Source organism: Lagenorhynchus albirostris, chromosome 1, assembly GCF_949774975.1.
Source record: "Lagenorhynchus albirostris chromosome 1, mLagAlb1.1, whole genome shotgun sequence".
Classification (NCBI taxonomy): Eukaryota; Metazoa; Chordata; class Mammalia; order Artiodactyla; family Delphinidae; genus Lagenorhynchus; species Lagenorhynchus albirostris.
In genome coordinates, this window is record NC_083095.1 from 55,378,672 (window position 1) to 55,397,861 (window position 19,190).

At 35.8% G+C, this 19,190-nt stretch overlaps 1 pseudogene; it reads right to left on the reverse strand.

The window, feature by feature from the left end:
- Positions 1–2,031: 2,031 nt before the first annotated feature.
- LOC132526017 (transcription elongation factor 1 homolog) lies at positions 2,032–18,953 on the reverse strand (annotated as a pseudogene).
- Between the last annotated feature and the right edge of the window lie 237 nt (positions 18,954–19,190).

The window sequence follows — 19,190 nt, forward strand, 5'->3', positions numbered from 1 at the left end:
ATTAATGATAGGGGAATAGAATCAGTTAACATTTAGAAATTTACCTGCTTTTTCCCTTTTCTTTCTGTCTTTTTCTTTTTTTAAAATTTTACATTCAGACTTGCTTTGTTTTTTCATTTATTCAGCTCTTGTTTTAACAAGATATTTTATCTTGCTGAAATAAATTTTGTTGTTTCTTCATATAGGTTTTGAACTTTTGTTACCTTTTCCTACCTATTTTATCATTTGGCTATTGCCAATTAGATTTTTTTTTAATTGAGATATAATTGACATATGACATTAGTTTCAAGGTGTAAAACATAGTGATTTGATATGTATATATATTGAAAGATAATTACCACAGTGTCTAGTTGACATTCATCACCACATATAATTTTGTTTTCCTGTGATGAATAAGTTTTAAGGTCTACTCTCTCAGTAACTTCGAAATATACAATACAGGCATATCTCAGAGATATTGTGGGTTCAGTTCCAGACCACAGCAGTAAAGTGAACATTACAATAAAGTGGGTCACATAAATTTTTTGGTTTCCCAGGGCATATAAAAGTTATGTTTATATGATACTGTAGTCTATTAAGTGTGCAATAACATTATGTCTAAAAAAATAATGTACATACCTTAATTAAAACATACTTTATTGCTGAAAATGCTAACCATTATCTGACAATGCAGGATTGCAACAAACCTGCATTTTTGTAAAAAATGTAATATCTGTGAAGTGCAATAAATTCAAGTGCAATAGAACAAGGTATGCTTATACCATATTATTAACTATAGTTGCCATGCTATATATTATATCCCATGACTTATTTATTTTATAACTGGAAGTTTGTACCTTTTGGTGTCCTTCATCCATTTCACCTGTCCCCCACCCCCTGTTCCCCTTTGGAAACCACCAACCTGTTCTCTGTATTTATGCATTCATTTTTGTTGTTGTTTTTTGTTTTTTAGATTCTACATATAAGTGAGATTGTATGGTATATCTTTCTCTGACTTATTTCACTTAGCATAATGCCCTCAGGTTCCATCCAGGTTGTTGCAAATGGCAAGATTTCCTTCTTTTTTATAGCTAAATAATATTCCATTGTATATATACATACCATATTTTCTTTGTCCATTCATCCATTGATGGACACTTAGTTTGTTTCCATGTCTTGACAATTGTAAATAATGCTGCAGTGAACGTGGGGGAGCAGAGAACTTTTCAAGTTAGTGTTTTGTTTGCTTTGGATAAATATCCAGAAGTAGAATTTCTAGGTCATATGGTAGTTCTATTTCTAATTTTTTGAGGGAACGCCATACTGTTTTCCCTAATAGCTGCACCAATTTACATTCCCACTAACAGAGCACAGGGATTCCCTTTTCTTTATATCCTCATGAACACTTGTTATTTCTTACCTTTTTGATAATAACCATTTTTTTGTGTGTATGTGTATGTTGGCTGCTTTATTTAAGGGCCGGTGACTGACAGCTATCCCCAACCCAGCCCCTCCCTCCTCTACAAAAGTGGCCAAACCTGAAAACAGGCCGCTCTGCCAGGGGGCCTGTGGGGCTGTGGCTTGAATCCCAGGCCACAGGCCTTGGAAGGCAGGGAAGGAGGATGGGCAGTCAGTCCAGTTCAAATGGACAAATGCTGGTGAGGTGGGGGAAGATGCTAGAGAGTCCTGAGGCAGCCTCTGCTGGGCTTGCCCTCACCTAGGATGTCAGGACACTGGTCCCTGGAGGAGCCAAGACCCCAAAGCCAGGGGGCCAGGTGCCAGAGGAGGGAGCAAGTCAAAGGCTTTTGGAGCCAAGGGAGGCAGTTCAGGACCCTGGAGCCCAGCAACCCTTCAACACTACCCCATGCTCACGAGGACACTGCCAGAGTCACACCTGCAGCCACACCCACACTCACACCCACACCCACATCCATGCCAATTCCACATACACACAGGGCTGCAAAGGCCCTGGACCCACATCCTGGACCCTGGAATGTCTCTGGATTGGTACCCAGCAGGTGAGGCTGCCAAGGGGGTGGGTCCTCTGTGTTGCTAGTGATTGGCTGCCTCGCAGGCCTCTATCCAATCACTGTACACGTCCACTGGTGTGTACAGATAAGTGATGGGCATCTGGAATTATTCTAGGCACATGGTACAAGAGATGACTCCAGTGTTGTGGGCCTGGTCCATTTTCATGTCACAAGACTTCTCGTGGTTGCAGAAGGGGCAGGTGAACTGGGCATCTAGGGAGACTGTCATCTTCTTCTTGGGGGGTGGCTTCTGTTTTGACTTTCTGCGCACCACGTCTGCAGGAGGGCAAACCTGCACTTGCCGACCCTCGTTGCAACAGCCTCGTTCACCCGGGAGACAGTGACTTCCAGCTGCCGGCAGAAGCCGATAACAACCATTTTGACAGGTGTGAGGTGATACCTCATTTTGGTTTTAATTTGCATTTCCCTAATGATTAGTGATGTCGATCACAATTTCATGTATCTGTTGGCCATCTGTATGTCTTCTTTCGAAAAATGTCTATTCAGATTCCCTGCCCATTTCTTAATCAGATTATTTGTCTTTTTTGCTATTGAGTTGTATGAATTCTTTATATATTTTGGATATTAACCCTTTATTGGATATGTGATTTGCAAATATTTTTTTTCCATTCCATTGTTTGCCTTTTCATTTTGTTGGTGTTTTCCTTTGCTATGCAGATGCCTTTTAGTTTGATGTAGTACCACTTGTTTATTCCTGCTTTTGGTATCAAATCAAAAAAAATGTCACCAAGACCTATGTCAAGGAGCTTAAAGCCTGTTTTCTTATAGGAGTTTTATGATTCCAGATCTTATATTCAATTCTTTAATCCATTTTGAGTTGATTCTTATGTATGGCCTAAAATAGTGGTCCAGTTTCATTCTTTTGCATGTGGCTGTCCAGTTTTCCAAACACCATTTATTGAAGAGACTGTCCTTTCCCTGTTACCTATTTTTGGTTCCCTTGCCATAAATTAATTGACTGTATATGTGTTGGTTTATTTCTGGGCTTTCTACTCTGTTCCATGGATTTATGTGTCTGTTTTTATGCCAGTACCATACTGTTTTGAGTAATATAGCTTTGTCATGTAGTTTGAAATTGCAGCACATAATGCCTTTAGCTTTGTTCTTTCTCAAGGTTGCTTTGGCTATTTGAGGTCTTTTGTGGTTCCATAAAAATTTTCAGATTGTTTCTTCTATTTTTGTGAAAAATGCCATTGGAATTTTCATAAAGATTGCATTGAATCTGTAAATTGCTTTGTGTAGTATGGGCATTTTAACAATATTAATTCCTATAGTCCATGAGCATTGAATAGCTTTCCATTTTTTTGTGTTGTCCTCAATTTCTTTCATCAATGTCTTATAGTTTTTCAAGTATAAGTCTTTTACCTCCTTGGTTAAATTTACTTCTAGGAATTTTATTCTTTTTGATGCAGTTGTAAATGGGATTGTTTTCTTAATTTCTCTTTCTGATAACTTGTTATTAGTGTAGAGAAATGCAACTGATCATGTATATTGATTTTGCATCCTGCAACTTTACTGAATTTATTTATTAGTTCTCAAGAGTTTTTTGGTGGAGTCTTTTGGGTTTTCTATATATAATATCATGTCATCTGCAAATAGTTACAGTTTTTTTTTTTTTTTAAAGAAGATGTTGGGAGTAGGAGTTTATTAATTAATTTATTTTTGCTGTGTTGGGTTTTCGTTTCTGTGTGAGGGCTTTCTCTAGTTGTGGCAAGCGGGGGCCACTCTTCATCGCGGTGCATGGGCCTCTCACTATCGCAGCCTCTCTTGTTGTGGAGCACAGGCGCCAGACGCACAGGCTCAGTAGTTGTGGCTCATGGGCCTGGTTGCTCCACGGCATGTGGGATCCTCCCAGACCAGGGCTCGAACCCGTGTCCCCTGCATTAGCAGGCAGATTCTCAACCACTGCGCCACCAGGGAAGCCCCAAGTAGTTACAGTTTTACTTCTTCCTTTCTAATTTGGATGTCTTATACTTCTTTTTCTTGTTTGAATATTGTGTCTAGGGCTTCCAATACTGTGTTGAATAAGAATAGTGAGAGTGGGCATTTTTGTCTTGTTCCTAATCTTAGAGGAAAAGCTTTGATGTTAGCTGTGGGCTTGTCATATATGGCTTTTATTATGTTGAAGTATGTTCCTTCTATAACCACTTTGTCGAGAGTTATTTTCATCTTGAGGTGATCAATATGGAGATGTGAAATTTTTATACATAGTACTTTTGCTATGTTGTGGCTTTGCAAGGACTTGTGTTAAAACTGCTTCTATGTCTAAGGAAAGAAAACTGCCTGCCTATTGGTTTGTCCTGGTGTGGGATAGGAGATAAAATCGGTTCCTATCAAAGATTTGGTTGTTGTGGGTATTTTAAGATTTGGAGAAATTATAGGACTATAGTAAAAATAGATTCCCAATGGATATTATTACCAAACATGTTTGTTTTGCCTGATGCACAGCAAGCCAAAAGGCTGAGACACTGAGGTTTGTAGCAAAGAGAGAGTGAATTGGTAAGGCATCCAAGTGAGGAGATGGGAGAGCAAGCCTCAAATCTGCCTCCCCTAAGGTAAGGGGGTTGTTGTATTTGTGTATAAAGAATAAAGCAGGGTGGTCTGAGTCACGGGGAGTGTGGGGAGCTTGGGGAAATGTGATTGGAAAAAAGTGCAATAATCATTGTTCTGCACAGGCGTAACTCAGCTACAGGCCTCTGCACATTCAAAAGGTCACTGAGTGGACACTCCTCCATGTCCAGCTGGAGGGTCAGTGGGCCTATTCAGTCTTAACCAGCTCAGCTGGAACTTGACACAGCTGACTCTCAGCTCAGCTTGTGCTAGACATAGGTGACTGCACATTCCTGGAAAATAACTCGGGCAAACATCTTATTGTTTGGGCTATGTGCAGCTTGGAGGACATATAAGTCTTAAAATGACCTTAATTGGTAAGGGCAGATGAAATGGATTTAACCCAAGATATCATTACATTTTGAACCATGTGTATCTGTGGAGTACAAAATCTCGTCATGCATACCTTTGACTACAGCTGCAGAAGTGTTCCTTTAGACAAAGTTGTGATCCAATTTTGTCTGGAGAAGGGCAGAAATTATTCATATTCCATTGTTTGTAAAGTTACCTGTTGTTTTCTTTCATTAGTTTGGTAACACTCATTTTATTTGCATTTAAATATTTTAAGCAACCTAAGCACAAATGTACAAGTAAAGATGTGTTAAAATGAATTTCTTGATATCCATTATTTCATGGATATCAAGCAGAAAAGTAGAACAAAAGCCCCCAAAAAGCAAAAAATGATTTTTGCTTTTGTGATTTCTTTGAAACTTATCTAACCTGCATGTTCTGTAAAAACAGTGAACAGTGGAATAACTTGATATGGTGGCTAGATTTATTTAATATTTTATGAAATCTTTATGAACAATCCAAGTATAATTGTTCAGAACATGTGTATTAAGTTGATGTAAGTGGAATAAAAGTTTTATGAATGAAAAAAAACTAGAAACATGAACTCTCAATTTTTCTTTTATTCCTCAGTTTAATATTAAGGAAGTACATATTATGTTTTTTTGTGTCAACATTTATCTTAGAAGATGCTTTCATCGTTTTTCTCATGCTTTCAGGTTGTTCTTTTGAAACATGACTGATTTTAATATATACTTTCCACCACTCTTTGCATTTGTTGTATTTATCGATTTACAATGCTTTATAAATTTTAGTTATTTGTTCTAACAAAAATAACTTTAGTATTGCTCATATAGGATCCAAAAATTGTCTTATTCGTTGGTGAGGAAATGAACATGTGAATATCCTAGAATATCTTTTTTGTTTGTTTTTTTGCGGTACGCCGGCCTCTCACTGCCGTGGCCTCTCCCGTTGCAGAGCACAGGCTCCGGACGCGCAGGCTCAGCGGCCATGGCTCACGGGCCCAGCCGCTCCGCGGCATGTGGGATCTTCCCGGACCGGGGCACGAACCTGTGTCCCCTGCATCGGTAGGCGGACTCTCAACCACTGCGCCACCAGGGAAGCCCTAGGCATAAGTTTTTTAATTGCACTTTGCTTTATTGTGCTTCACAGATACTACATTTTTGACAAATTGAAAGTTTGTGTCAATTCTGCATTGTCAGACAATAGTTAGCATTTTTTAGCAGTAAAGTATTTTAAAATTAAGGTATGTACACTGCTTTTTAGACAAATTACTATTGCACACTTACTAGACTACAGTATAGTGTAAACATAAGTTTTATATGCACTGGGAAACCAAAAAATTCATGTGACTTGCTTTATTCCAATATTAGCTTTATTGTGGTGGTCTGGAACTGAATTTGCAAAGTCTCTGAAGTATGCCTGTATTTACTGACTGATTAACAACCTTAGCTTTTTATTTTATGAGATGTTGGGGGAAAATCTCTGAGTTGTATTTGAAGAATTTGATCTACTTTAAGAGAAAATTCATACCTTACAGTACATTTTAGTTGGTAGGTAAGATATAAATAAATATCAGAGGGTTTTAATAAATTAAAGGACAGCTTTTACTATAGACTAATATTTGACCTTATAGTAGAAATAATTTTATAATGAAATACATATGTATCTGTGAGAGGCTGAATATACAAATGGAATATGGCCAGGCCATAACTAAAACATAGAACTCTGATCCACATCCTTACTAGCAACCAGGCAGGGAAGCCAAACCACAACCTCTGTAGCAATCAGCCCCCAAAGGCAAAACTTGATCAATAACTGCCAACTTCCCTAATTTTTGCCCTGCTTCTAACTTCAGACCAACCAGAGGAAATGAAACATGCTTCCCTAGCCAATCACATAGGGTGCCCTTCTTCTAAGTTAGCCTGTCTCCAGATTCCTCATGCTGACAGCTTCCATTCAGGGTATACCTGAAGCCTTTTCTTTTTTCCACTTTAAAGCTTTACACTTCCGTTACTGCCTTTAAATCCCTATGAAATGCAAGTGATGGTAATGGACTCTAGTTCTGAATAAAAAGCCTTTGCTTGTTCACATACAGGTGGTGTTCACTTATTTACACAACTGGAAATGTAAATGTATGGAATACTGAGAATTATAAAATCCAAACTATATCATCTAAGATTTTAAAATAACAATTTCAGGGTATAAATTACTTCGAGTTAAATAATCTCATGATGGTAAAAATTTGCTGACTCTCAACTAGAAATTGAGAAGCAGTCAATTCTAATTTACACACTAGCTTTCCAACAATTTCTTGATTTTGAAATATGGAGTTTCACATCCACACTTATAAAATTAACTGAGATCATCTGAAAGTTATTTTAATACATAATTTATAGTGGTCCTTTGATTCATTAACCCAGAATAATACCTGGTGATTTAAAGTTTTATCCAGAAAAGAATTTTGACTTTCAGTTAGTTGGTAAGGAATATCCAATATTTAGATAAGAAATTCAATTTTCTTTTCATAGAAGCCAAGATGATTAGAGTCAGAGAGCCAGAGGCACTATGCTGTTTCATTTCAACGTATACCTAAACCAATTCTGTTTTTAAGTATATATTTTACTTCAAGAAATTTCATCTGCCTTGAGATCCATAAACTCACACTATTGCATTCATATTTATTGCTTTTAAAGTAATTATTGTGCTAACTAATACATTAAATTTGTTCTGTTAAATATAAGAAGACTTAACTTTATAAAAATCTCCCTGGAGTTTTCTCCTGGACTATTATTTAGTTATGTTCAAACACAAATTATAATAGCCAATAACATAAGAATGTTTCTGGAGGGCTTTTAAAGAAGAAAGAAAAATGAAAAAACACCTGGTAATGTGTATTTCAGTCAGGAAATCCAAGGATTCACTAGTGGTTTTCAACCTTTCCTAGCCTTTGTAATAGTGATAAATACAAACACATATAGTGTTTATTATGTGCCAATTATTGTTCTAAGCACATTATAGGTATGAACTCACTAATCCTTATACCAATTCTAGGAGGTTAGTGTAATAATTCCTTAACACTTCCTTTAGATTTATAATTTTTGTGACCTAAATCAATGGCACTTATATTTTAGATATGAATGTAATTTAAAATTAAAAAGAATGGGAAAGAGTCACAGAGTGTTTTCACCAAGTAAAGTTATAAGAACTACCCACCATCATCAACACAACTACTATCTACTGTCATCACTTTTTCATTGAAAACAAATATTTAACATCAAAACAGTGAGCCTAGGGTGCTTCCCTGGTGGTGCAGCCTGCGCTTCGCTTCTGGAGCCTGTGGTCTGCAACGGGAGAGGCCACAACAGTGAGAGGCCCACGTACCGCAAAAAACACAAAACAAAACAAAAAACACAGTGAGCCTAAACTCAGTAAAGAGCACTCTTACTGAAAAAAAAAAATGCTTTATAGAAAGCTCATTTTATTCCTCATTTTTGTCAGATGTTTACATGGATCAATAAAAGCTTTATTGACAACCAAAGACAATCTGGTTTTACTTGAAAAATATATTAGAAATTTTAAAGGGTCTGACTAGTTGAAGCCAAAAACAGTCAATCCTTTGTGAATGATACTAAAAACATTCAAATTTCCCAAGTTTTGTGTGAATAAATTATAAATTAATTGGCTGGTTGAATTCTTTTTACTTTATTTATTTATTTATTTTGGTCTAATGACTGAGCAGTGTGAACAGTAATAGAAAAAAATAAAGCCACACAAAGAAATGAATGCTCATCCATGCTCATTTGTCTGTAAAATTGTGAAATAAATGTGTTTTGCATATTGAGCAGTCAGTTCATTTTCCTCATGCCTGCCGTTAAGTTATATGGTTTCTTGATCTGTGAGTTAGCACTTGGTTTTCCAGGGTCCTCTACTTTGACTTTAATGTCACTACATCCTTGGGAATAGTAAGCATCACATTTGAAGCTCCAGGGATTTGGTGCCTGTCTGTAGAGCATACAAAGCATAACTCAATGTTTTTTTTTTCAAGAGTTTAGCTTTCAAGCTGTGTTAATTTGTTATTTGGTTGCCACACTGATTTTTTTTCTTTTATTAATTATATCTTCGGCTCTTTGGTTGGTCTATAATAGGGATATATTGATTATTCTTGTGGATGAGTAATTGAAGTATAATAGTTCCAAATTCTATATCCAGAAATCAGGAAATAGCTAATAACTTGAATCAGTGTCAAACTGTACATTATTGGTTGAAGAGAGTTGGATGATAATTCAACTCTGCAAAGGGATAAATGATCACTTGAGAATAACATTAGTACTGGATTAATGTCTTATTGATTTCTGAGAAAGAATGGAAATGTGGTCATGTTTTCTGCTTTTAAAGAGGATATTTCTGGGGCTTCCCTGGTGGCGCAGTGGTTGAGAGTCCGCCTGCCGATGCAGGGGACACGGGTTCGTGCCCCGGTCTGGGAAGATCCCACATGCCGCGGAGCGGCTGGGCCCGTGAGCCATGGCCGCTGAGCCTGCGCGTCCAGAGCCTGTGCTCCGCAACGTGAGAGGCCTTTGTATCGCAAAAAAAAAAAAAAAAAAAAGAGGATATTTCTTTTGGAGAGGTTATTTTTATCACATTAACACCTTAATCAAAATAATCAGAAAGTGACATGATTACGTGACTATCAACTAGCAAACTGTTACTCAAAAATAACTGAAACAATATTGTGAGTGTGACTATGGAAATACCAATTAGGACAAGTGGATTTGGTTGGTGATTCATATATAGAGTTCATAGAGGAAAACATCCTAGTAAAAATAGTTTTATACCACATAGCAATATGTTTGATCTCAGATATTTCATTTTATTTGAAAAATTAGTTTAAAATAATTTGTAATAAAACATACTGTAATGGGCTGAATTGTGCCCCCCCCCAACAAAAAAAAGATATGTCCTAACCCTAATGCCCAGTACCTGTGACTGTGAATTAATTTGGAGAAAGGATCTTCACAGATACAATTAAGTTAAGGGTCCCAAGATGAGAGCATCCTGAATAACCCAGGTGGACCCTAAGTCCAATGAAACATGTCTTTCTTAGAGACACAGGGGATAAAGCCATGTGAAAATGGAGGCAGAGATTGGAATGATGTGTCCACAAACCAAGAAATGCCAAGGAATCCTGCAGCAACCAGAAGCTAGGAGAAAATCATGGACAGATTCTCCCCCAGAACTTCAAGAGTCAGCCAATCCTACCAGCACTGATTTTGGGCTTCTGGCCTCTAGAACTGTGAGAGGATATTTTTTGTTTTTTTAAGCCATCAAAATTGCTGTAATTGGTTGCAGCAGCTCTAATAAACCAATACATACACTTATGCAGAGACTAAAATGTCAGAAAATTGAAAAACTAAAATAGGAAAGTAGTTATATCATATTGATTCAACAAGAGCTAAGTAGAGAATTAACTCTGAGTCATCCCAACTTTTATCTCATATCTATATTAACAAGCTTAAATAAAATTAATTGAATTTGCAACAACTCATGATTTCATGTTACATTCCAAAATCATTAAAGATAGAGGAGTAATACAAATGAATACAGTGAAGTCCAAATTTATAAGCAGAAACTGATTAAAAATGAAAATTAATTTGGAATTCAACCATTTAAAATATCTAGGGAAAATACTTCCTGAAACAAATATTTAGGGGGAAAGTCATTTGGGAAACCTTTAAATGCTTAAGCAGAACATGAAAAATATTAACCAAATGTGATATTAATTGCTGTGAGGTTAAATAGCTAACAGCAGAACAACCATCTTTATGCACAAAGTCTTTCTAGTTTTCAGTCAATTATTGTTTGTATAATTAGTAAGCAATTTCATCATCTATGTTATAGTTATTTAAAATCAAGTCAAAAATAATTCCATTATAGTTTGGGGAGATGTTCTTATGCCTTAAGTTAGGCTGACTCATAAAAAAATGCTCCAAAATTTATCTATTTAGACTTAACCAAATATGTTTTTAAAAGAACAACTAACTGACATAATTTAGATCATAATCCTCTTAAAAATATTTTAGAAAAGGGTTACGTTGTATTTAAAAAAACTCTATCCAAATTATATAGAATCTGGATGGTTACTGTCATTGCCAAGTATTATCAAAATAATTGTATTCATATAAATGCCCGAATTTTAAATCCTTCATAAGCTTCACAGAACATAGAGTTCTCACTAAACAAACAAAATATGGCATCAAGCCAAGGGAATGAAGAGAATTGAAATCTCACTTTGGATAAATGTGTAGTTAATTACTGTTGACTGATTAATTCAACCCTTTTATTTCTATTCTAAGCTTTTCTTATTTGATATTAGAATATATAACAAATGGAGTTTCAAGAATATATTTTGAAAGACACTGTGTCAAAGTAAAGGTTATCTCCTGATGAGATTTTTAATTAATTAAAGTTCAATAGAAGTTTAATATTAAAAATGTTACTGTAAATATGTTTGGTAATGCTACAATTTGTTCTGATGTGCTACTGAGTAAAATAAGTTTGTAAGGCGATATGAAAATATGTTTTAATAACTGAAGTTTTCTTCATCACCTTGTATTAAGCATATTCTGTAAAAGTTTTTAAGTTTTATAAATTTTTATTGCAGATGAAAGTAAGTATTTAGAAAGGGTATTGGAGAGATATGTTTTAATGGTTTATCAGTTTTAGATTTGATTCCTTGTCCTACAACCTACAATACTGAATAAGCTAATCAATGTAATCACATACTAAATGAAGCAGATTAGGTACTCAATAAATGCTATTTATTATTTATTTTTTAAAATTTATTTTATTGAAGTATAGTTGATTTACAATGTATTAGTTTCTGCTATACAGCAAAGTGGTTCAGTTTTATGTATATATATATATATATATATATATATTCTCTTCTACATTCGTTTTCATTACAGTTTATTACAGGATATTGAATATAGTTCCCCATGCTATACAGTAGGACCTTGTTGTTTATCCATTCTATATATAATAGCTTGCATCTGCTAATCCCAAAATCCCAATCCATCCCTTCCGCACTCCCCCTCCCCTTTGGCAACTGCAAGTCTGTCTTCTATGTTTGTGTATCTGTTTCTGTTTCATAGATAAGTTCACTTGTGTCATATTTTAGATTTCACATATAAGTGATATCATATGGTATTTGTCTTTCTCTTTTTGATTTACTTCACTTAGTGTGATAATCTCTAGGTCCATCCATGTTGCTGCAAATGACATTATTTCATTCTTTTTCAATGGCTTAGTAGTATTCCATTGTATATATGTAGCACATCTTCTTTACCCGTTAATCTGTCAATGGACATTTAGGTTTTTTCCATGTCTTGGCTATTGAGAATAGTGCTGCCACGAGCATAAGGGTGCATGTATCTTTTTGAATTATAGTTTTGTATGATTATATGCCCAGGAGTTGGATTGCAGGATCATATGGAACTCCATTTTTAATTTTTGTGAAGAACCTCCATACTGTTCTCCATAGTGGCTGACCAATTTACATTCCCACCAACAGTGTAGGAAGGTTCCCTTTTCTCCACACCCTCTGCAGCATTTATTATTTATAGACATTTTAATGATGGTCATTCTGACTGGTGTGAAGTGATACCTTATTGAAGTAGTTTTGATTTGAATAAATGCTATTTCATTTTTTCTTTATTCATCTTTCCTAGATGTTCTAAGTTTTTTGGAGTTGTACCCATTCTCTCCTTTTAATGTCTGAAAAAAATTGAAGATATTAGTGGATTTTAATAAACTTATTGATTATTAAAAATATATATCATATCTTTTAAACTTTATTTATTAAGTAGAAAATCGGCATGGATTAGAGTTCATGTGTTCTCTTAAGTAGTAGGATAAATAGCTGGGTATTTCTGATATTTTCCTGACTGATGTCAACATCAGGGTGGAGACATTTATAAATATCTTTGCCTTAACATTCCTGACCTCTTGAACTCCATTAACCTTCACCTTCATGCAATTTCAACAACCCAGTCCCATGAACACACATTGAATTTTGTTATCTTTTAGAATTGCTATTTTTCAAAATTTTTAGAAACATAGTGTTTTTTTGCCTACCACTTTCACTACTGTTGCCCCACTTAATGGAATCTTTGACCTCATGGAGACTCCTAAGTCCTTAATCACCTGACTACTTATTTATAATTATTTTTACTAATTTTGGGCCTTTCCTGCCTTCACTTTCTTCTCATATTAAAGCATATCATATGTTCAATATGAGCCAACGCTGTTTTTATTACAATCAGTAGAAAAACAGTTAAGTCTTTTTAAGGCAAAAACATTAATAACTACAGGAAAGGCAAGGTTTAGCTGGTGCTCGTGGAGCACTGGAAATGGATGGTTTATTCAATAAATGGTTCTAAAACAATTGGCTAACCAGGTGGGAAAACAAACTAAAATATTAATTTAATTTGTATTTTATTTTTTACATGGAAAAACAAATTTATAACTCTAAAAGGAATTACAGAAACATTTTAAAAAATAAAATCAGGGTAGAGAAGAATTTCTTAAAGGACAAAAAGGGAAATATTTCACAACCTTAAATTTTTTAATTTATATATATCTGTACCACAAGAAATATTATAAACTCAGTTCAAAGCAAGCTGTAGATTAAACATTTGTAATGCATACAAGTGATAAAAAGTTGATAACTAGAGTATGAAAGTAATTTCTACAAATCAATAAGAGAAAACAAAAAGAATGGAAAATGGGCTAAAGAACATTGTATCAGTCAGGGTTCAATAGGAGTCATATGGTACATTCAAAAGGGGCTTTGACGAGAGTTCAATACAAGGACTGTTTACAAAGGTAAGGGCATGATTTTGTAAACCAACTAGGAATAGACTAATTCTGTAGGGCCAGCAGAAGAAGAAAGAAAAATGAAGGGGGAAAGAGAGAAGTTATCAGAACACAAAAAGAATAAGAGGGTCACCTGACAGGAGCTGTAGCCCTTGGCAAAGGAGCACAACCAACCCACGGGCAGTCTGCAGGGGAAATGCCAATGGGACAAATATCCAATATCACTCCCTTCCTAATCTCTGAGATTTTTGCTAATGGCTCCGATGGGCAAAGCCACCTGGAAGCCAGAGGGCATGGAAGCCAGCACCTAACTTGCACAATTAAATCTCCAATTAAGGATGTCAAATCTAAGTTTCCAACAGCCTAAATTTTTGCCCAGATGGGTGATAAGAGGGATTCTGTTACAAATAGGTTTTAAATCAAAGGGACTGATTTGGGTGTATGTCGTTAATAGGGTGTCAGGTTGTTTGCCAATTAAAATATCCATGCCTGAGGATATTACAGAGTTCCAGAATTTGCCTATAGGCAGGCCCTCCAATTGGACCAGTTACTATGGGCGCTTTGCTCCAGTACTTTGTTTGGTGATGGGCAAGCCAGCAAGATCTCTGAGTGTTAGAGATTATATTAACCAAACTGAATGAAATGGAGAGAGAGAGAGAGAAGAGAGAATTTACCATAAGCTAGTTAGGTTGAGAAATGAAAGGCTATAGAGTGGTGAAAAAGAAAGACATTTTTTCTCATTGACATAGGACACATTTAAGATGTAATAGAGAATGTGTATCCCATATGTAAGCCTTATGAATTTGGTTCATGACACAGATATTGGCTATTCTGAAAAGCCTTACATTATATTCTATGTTTATAAGCCACATCCAGTCTTGCTGCAAATAATGGTGTCAACCAACAGATAAATTAGTGAAACTCTTGGATGCACTGCTGATACTGTGTTGCCATAGTATCACCATGATATGTGATCTAAGTTATTTTTTCCTACTCATCTACCATGGGATCTATCATATGCATTACACACAGTGTTTTGATGTCTGAGAATGTTTCTGAACTTATGGGACTTTGAATGACCTGAACCACTATCAACCCCTGTGATGAAGACTGAGTCTTGTGTGGAAGCACCCAGTTTCAGTAGGGAACAATAATAAAGTAGTACCTCATTGGCCAGGTAGTAGTAACTGCCATTGTTTAAAGAAAACTGCATTATGGTGGAGGTAACCCTACGGCTTCTTAGTTACCTGATTGATATGCATGCCTGTGAACAGTGCACTTAAAACACTTGGAAGACACTTTAGCATCTTAGTGCAAAATCGTTCCATAACATATTTTTTAAATTAAATCTTAACATGATACTCTATAGAGACTATTCCTGTGGCTGATTAATTATATAATCTGGGGGACAGAGGAGCACTTTCTTTGAATAGTGGTAAGCATGTAAAAATATTAGCTGTGCCTTAGACTTTTCTTTAATTGCTTAGAGTACTATCAGTTTGTGTGACACAGAGGGAAACAAAGCTAGAGATTTGCTTTAAAACAAACAACAAAAACAAATCTTATTCCTCCATGTAAAAAGCATAATATGAGCCAGAATTAGCATAAAACTTGCCAACTGCCCTAAGAAGAGAACTTCTCCAGACTATAGTAAAATCAGATTAGAGTAAGTCATTCCATCTGCAGGACTTGCTAAAGATATCAGTGGAGATTTCATCTGTTTTGAGAGAGAAAGGGTAGGCTTCTTTCACAGCGTTTCTTATGAGAACCTTATGAGTGTTCTTCAGCCTCTGTTTAAAGTTGGAGGTACAATAAAAGAAGAAAAATTAATAATTATGCTACTTAGTGATATGCTAGTTAGTGTTGACACTCATTAGTGACGATACTAGGAGGTAATATTATCTATTAGTAACCTCAATCTCCTCCATGCTATTACAGATATAGAGTGTTTCAATTATTGGACTTGTTACAGAATCTTAAGATTGGAAAGGGCCTTAAATGATCATCTAATCACACCAACAAGTTGGTGTTTGAATAATTTCTATAAAATTCCTGATGGGCACAGCCCAACCTTTGCTAGAATACCTACTATGAAAGGGCATTTATCTATTACCTTCCAAAATTGCCCACTCTCATCTATGAATAGGTTTGATTTTAGATGTTCTCTCTTGTGCATATGTCTCCTTATGACTTCTATTTAGTGTTCTTGGTTTGACCTGTATGAACCATAATAAAAAATGTCAACTCTATCTTCCACAGGAAAGCCTGTCTATATTTAAGGTATCATGATTTTTGAGATTTCTTTTCATCTTGGGCTGAATCTTCTGTACCACATAAAAAGTGAAGCTTATGGGTAGGGTGTGCCTTTAAAAAGTTGTTTATCAGGTAGTATTTGTCTTTAATAACACCTTTCTAGAGCATTTACACTGGTACATCTTCTTCATCCCAATAAATGCCATGTTCCACTTAAGGTACAGCCTTATTGCCACTTCTCATCAACATCTCCATCCATCCCAGCATTCACTGAGCAGTGAGATGGTAACATCCTTTTGATACTAGTTCTCCTATCATCAATTATTATTATTTATTTTATAACTGTGCTCGTGTTTCTATTTTATATTGAAAGGTCTTAAGAGTGGGGAAAAGCTGTATTTTTATCTGTATCATCCTCAATAATCATCTTCATCTTTGCAATAGCTAACATTTATTACCTGCTTACTGTGTGACAGACCATTTTCTAAGTCTTTACATGTATTAACATTTCAAAATAACCTCATGAAGTAGGTACTAGTGTTACCCACATTTTACATATGAGAAAACTGAGGAATAAGAAGGTCAAGCAATTTTCTCAAGATTACATGCATCATAAGTGTTGGAAACATTATTCGAACCTGTGTGGTCTGGCTTCAGTGTTCAGCATCATAACCACTCTGTTACACTGTCTTCTACAATCTAAAACCTTCATTGGCTCTCAACAGACTTTCCTTGGATGAGTTCATCTGTGCCCCGGTGTTTAACTATCACTTAGATACCAGATCTATTATCTTTTGTGCTTCAGATCTTTATTTTGAACTGTAAAGTGTGCGACTCTATATGGAAGCACTATGTCCAACTTGATCTATCCTAAAATGTGTTCATTATTTTGCATTCAAAACCCTGCCTTCTCTTGTGTCCCCTCCTTTCATTAAATGGAATCATCATATATCAGTTTGCCCAAGCTAGAGATCTAGGCTTCCTCATAGATTCCTCCTATTCTCATGCTCTACCACTTCCAATTAATCTCAGAGTCCTGTAAATTCTAGTTCTTCAATATCTGTCTGATCAGCCCTCTCCTCTCAATTTTTACTGTGATTACTTTTGTTCACAATTTTTCACTTGGAGTATTGTAACTTTAGCCTCAGAAAAGTCCTCTACTCAAATGTTGCTCCCTTCTAGTGGATTTACCACAGCACAGCCAGGGAATTTCATAACATAAAACTGATACTCTCATGTATCTGTTTAAGATGCTTAAATGCCTCCACCTCCCCCTTTCAGAATAAAAGACAGATTCTAGCAAGTCAAAGAAACCCTTCATAATCTGGCTTTGTTCACCTTTCCAGTCTTACACGTTGTCATATATTCTTAAGCAACTTGCTATACACTGTTTTCTCTGCCTAGGATGACCTGACCCTCATGGCCTGTCCTGGACCAGTTCCTGTCTATTTTCTGAAGATTAGTTCAAATGTCACCCTCCCTTGGAATTGTTCCCTACAGACATCTCCACTCCAATATCTGATTAATTTCCCTCGTCGCTCTGTTATGTACATCTATGCTTTTTCTATGTGATTTCAGCAGCATAGTAATGGTTGATTTTTACATTTTCATTCCGTTTACCTCATAGCCTGTGAGTTCCTTGAGGGCAAGTATTACATTTGCTGTTGTTGTGGTCCTAGTATTTAGTGCCTGGGAAATAGCAGACCTACAACAAAACTTAGCTGGATGAAGGTCAATAATGCCTCCCAGTCTATTAACAGAAATGAGAGGGCCTACGTCCAGGATGGGAAAAGGTTCATCCGTGCGCTAGTTCTCACTGTTTGAGGAGCTGCCTGGAGCATAATGCTGACATGGATTCTAAGGCGACATTTAGGCTCAGTGGAAGTGTATTAGAATTTATTACTGGTATTTATTATGGGGGATACAGAGAAGTGGCATTTGCCTATCTTGATACTGATCTAACAATATTTTTCATTAGGATTTGCCTTCAGATAGGAAATACTCAAAGCCTATGAAGACATTAATATTCCCTGGAGTTAATTTTTAAAAATAATGACATCTTTGGGACTTGTTCCAAGGGCTGGAAACTTGCCTTTGTCCTTCAAATTATACCAATTCTTCCAAAACTAGGAAGCAGCATAGTATGGTATTTAATTCCCAGGGTTGGGACTTAACTTGAAGCTTGAAGCTCTATTTTAAGCTCATTAGCTTGAAGCTCTATTTTACTTCTTATTACTTGCTTGACCTTGAGCAAGTAGCTTAAAACTTTCTGAACTCAGTTTCCTCATCTAGAAAATGGGAGTAATAGTGCTAATATCTACTGTTATTATAATTCTACCAAACTCTACCAGAATAGTTCTAAACAAGTGTGTTCTATATAGAGACAAACCAAATACAGAGCATTACAGTTTAAATCTAATTACATGTGCCATTGGTAAGTATACTCAAGTTATATAGTGTAGGACTTCACCAGTGCCTTTATGTAATGCAGAGTGTAATTGATTCACAGTAGAGCTAAGTAATTCTAAGCAAGTCAGTTTATACTCTGAAATAGGCAAATAATGGTAAGTATCACTATTGAGTTCCTTCTGAATGCTGGGCATTATTTAGGTCCTTTATACATCTGCCGAAATATGTGTAAAAGTCTTAGAAGAGTGTTTGACACATTAATAAATGTGCTACTAATAGTATTATTTATAATCTTCACAAAACTAAACAGAGAAGGTGAATTTATTTGATGTTGAGATATATGTTAAACTATTCACTATAGTTAGCAAAGGTAGAGTCAATCCTTGTATTTACTGAGCAATTCATATGTGACAGATACTGATTCTAACTTTAATAATCTCTAGATAATATCTTACCCCATGTAACCATTATGGGACCATGTGATAGTTCCAAACATTGGTGAATGACCACAGTAATAGTGCTCGGGTTAAGTTGAATATAATGACATGTTACTAAGAAGAGTTAATAATGCAAATGCTTTTCCAAGGAGGAACTTGGGGATACAAGCTTATTGTGGAAATCTCATCCTGTGGCCACTATCCTAATACTGGGTTATATAATATTATTACTATTACTAATCTCTCACAAAGATCAGGATTTTAAGGG